This window comes from Triticum dicoccoides, chromosome 3B (genome assembly GCF_002162155.2).
Source record: "Triticum dicoccoides isolate Atlit2015 ecotype Zavitan chromosome 3B, WEW_v2.0, whole genome shotgun sequence".
NCBI classification, from domain to species: Eukaryota; Viridiplantae; Streptophyta; class Magnoliopsida; order Poales; family Poaceae; genus Triticum; species Triticum dicoccoides.
The window spans coordinates 749,178,821-749,182,201 of NC_041385.1; the positions used below are offsets into that span (position 1 = coordinate 749,178,821).

The following is a 3,381-nucleotide window of genomic DNA, read 5'->3' on the forward strand; positions in this document are numbered from 1 at the left end:
ATACTAGAATATATATGCCCCTTTAGCAATGCACGGGCAACACACAACAAAGGTGATGTGGGCGTCACCCGTTTCTAAAAGAAAGGGCTCCAGCTAGCGAGAAATATCCCGCTGCAGCCGGAAGCCGTGCGGGAAAGATAGGGTCCGACAGAAAAAGGAGAAGGGTGTGTCATGGGATAGGTTTTTGTGTTCGGCCTGCGTATTGGAGATATATAGCATGGCCCATAGTCCGGACAATCACATTTCTCCCCACATATGATCTGGATTGGGGGATCTCCGACTGTCTAGATGGTTGAATTTCGAGGAGCCTCAAACACGCCATAATGTATGAGGGAGAAATAAGCTTTGACCTTAGAGGTGACCTTAATCATTTGTTTGATTCATCTATGTATGCATTATAGCCCGTAGCAACGCACGGGCGTTCTACTAGTACTCTTAGCTACCCACTCCAGGACAACACAAAGGGTACAGTAACATGCCCAGATGCCCCAACTCGTTTTTCACGTTCAAGCATCTCCCCCTCGAGGCCGGTACATTTTTCTTTTCTTTTGGTTCAATCAATCAATATGATTAACTGAATGCATCGGTGGGTCAGTGGGTGGGGCGCCGGTGGCGAGTAGAACTGGAGAACCACTGAAGACGTTGCAGACTTGCAATGCAGCACCGATCATGAGCCCTGAAGGCAGGTGATATGATGTCCTTTTTTCCGTGATTCGGCAAGGAAATTGCTGGAGAAGACCCATCGGGTCACTTTTTTTTCAAAGAGAAAAGAAAGAAGGAGCCAATGACTGCAGTGTATATATTGCGACGAGGTAATAACACTGATGGTGCCTAAACTTGCCATCGACGTTTACTTTGATGCCTAAACTTGAAAAATACATCGAACTGGTTCTATAACTTGACGGTATGGTTTAAATACGGTGCAAATCACATCCAAATACGTATGTATTGTTGAATAGACATGCCAGCGTGACGCGGGGCCTACTTGCAGTGCCGAGACAGACTGACATGGAAAGAGTGTGCCTAAATGACCATCGGGTCCCACCAGTTAGTGCACAACCAAAATAAATAAAAATGTACGACGGCTGGGATTTGAACAAGCCGCCTGTGAGCTATGAAGGACCAGCGCAAACCACTTCACCAAGAATAGTTAGTTGACTATTACACATCGCTAACCTTTATCTAGCTAATTAGACGGCAATGCCAATTTTCGACATGCTAGTTATTTTTTGTTTTTTAGAAAAATATTCAAACTATTGTCACAATATTGAATAAATGTTAATGATCCCTCAAAAAATGTTAATGAAATTTTACATATTCACAAAATTAAAATAATACAAATGGTTTCATAATATTTGTAAGGATTCACATATGTAATAAAATAATTGTGCAAATTTTAAAAGTTATACATTTTCGAAATGTTAATATAATTCTCAAAATCTTCATGTTTAAAAAATATATCACGTGATCCTTTATTTAAAACTATTAGTTCTTTTTCCTTTTTTACGTGACCCTTCGACTTGTGAGTTTCTTTTTTGGTTATAGTAATTCTAAATCTTATGTGGATTATTGTATTTGAAACAAAAAATAAAGCTAGAGTCTTCTTGTCTTAGAAATAATATCCATAAAAAATTTATGTTAAAACATGTTAATGTAATTTTCAAAAATATTTACGTGTTATTAAAAGGTCATGTAATTAAAATGCTTTTAACTAGACAAATGTATGTGTAGTTTAATTTTTAAAAATTTAAATATAAGAATGTATAAAACCCTGGTGGAACACTAGACCATTGTTTATTTTTTCACACATATTTAAGAATTTATTTTTATTCAAAAATATATCTTTTGACAAACACATACACTTTATTAAAACACGTGAACACTTTTTACAGCTAGAAATACATTTCCTAAAAGCATGAACACTTCATATACTACCTGAATATTTTGTAATTTCGAAAATAAGAAAAACACCTAACATGTGGGAAATGTTACAGTGCATAAAAGACATCAAACTAACATGGGGTAGTTGGTTGGCGCATGTCCTTTGTGGTGCGTAGGTCGCGTGTTCGAAACTTGGCCTTGCAACTTTTTTGCTTATTTCAGTTGTGCACTGACAGGTGGGACCCGATCGTCATTGACACGCAAACTATTCTTGTCAGTCTGCCGCGACACTGCAAGTGGGCCCCGCGTCATGCTGGCATGTCTAGTCAGCAATATATACATATCTAGACATGATTTGAACTGTATTTAAACCATACTGTCAAGTTATAGAAATAGTATGGTGTATTTTTCAAGTTTAGGCACCAAAATGAACGTCGATGGCAAATTTAGGCACCACCAATATTATTAACTCTATTGCGACTAGTAGAATAGAAAGGGAAGGTAGGGAACCTATCCAGGAATTAAAATATTGGTGTGACATCAGGTTTTGAACGAACCAAGACGCGCATGTATTCCCGGTTGTGAACTGGACGCAATTAAGTACTGGTAGGATCGACGAGGGGGAGGAAGGACCATCAGATCGCCGATCTAGCTAGCACAGCAGTAGTGTAGTGGACGCCGACGTTTTACACCTTGGCTCGCCGGGACTGCGACCGGCCACGGCCGGTATATGGCGCTCCATTATTCGGCGAAGAACATGCGTTTAATTAGTACTGTGGTACGTACGCGTACTGTCCACAGGACAAACGGACAAACGGTACTGAATGGACGCGTATTATTGCCTCTGAGTTTGCTTGACCGACCACTGCTGGGTCTACTCCTTCCGTTTCTGCCCTTCAAAACGAAGGCTTCGACTCTTCACTGTCACAGTTTTATGGCAGAAAAAAAGAATTTGCGGTGAGCGTGGATCGAACACGCGACCTTCAGATCTTCAGTCTGACGCTCTCCCAACTGAGCTATCCCCGCTTCTTGTTTTAAAATTGATTGTCGCTCTAATACATATAATCACGGATCAGCATGGGGCGTTATCCTTTTTTTTAGTAAAAGCATGTGCGTAGCGAGCAGTACAGTTCGCGTCGCCTGCCCAACATGGGCCTCGCCCAGCCAGCGCAAGCAGAGCTAGGAAGAGAGGGCACGTCTTTTTTTCCATTTATTTTTAAATTTTTAGTTTGAGAAAAAAAATCATGATTACAAAAAAAATGTGAATTCAAAAAACGTTCAAACAATGTTATTGAATTAGGAATATGTTCATGAGTTACAAGAATGTTCTTATATTCAAATTTTACATGAATTCTAAACATGTTTGGGAATTCTTTTTTTTGTGAATTCAAAAAAATATTCATGAATATGAAAATGTACATGAATTTTGAAAAATATCATGAATTCAGAAATTTCGCAAATTTTAAAGAATGTTGCGAATTAAAATATTTGCAATTTTGT

At 39.0% G+C, this 3,381-nt stretch overlaps 1 non-coding gene across 1 annotated transcript; it reads right to left on the reverse strand.

Moving 5' to 3' along the window:
• Positions 1 to 2,834: 2,834 nt before the first annotated feature.
• Positions 2,835 to 2,907, reverse strand: TRNAF-GAA. The gene has a single exon. It is a non-coding gene; the product is annotated as a tRNA-Phe (tRNA).
• Positions 2,908 to 3,381: the final 474 nt, after the last annotated feature.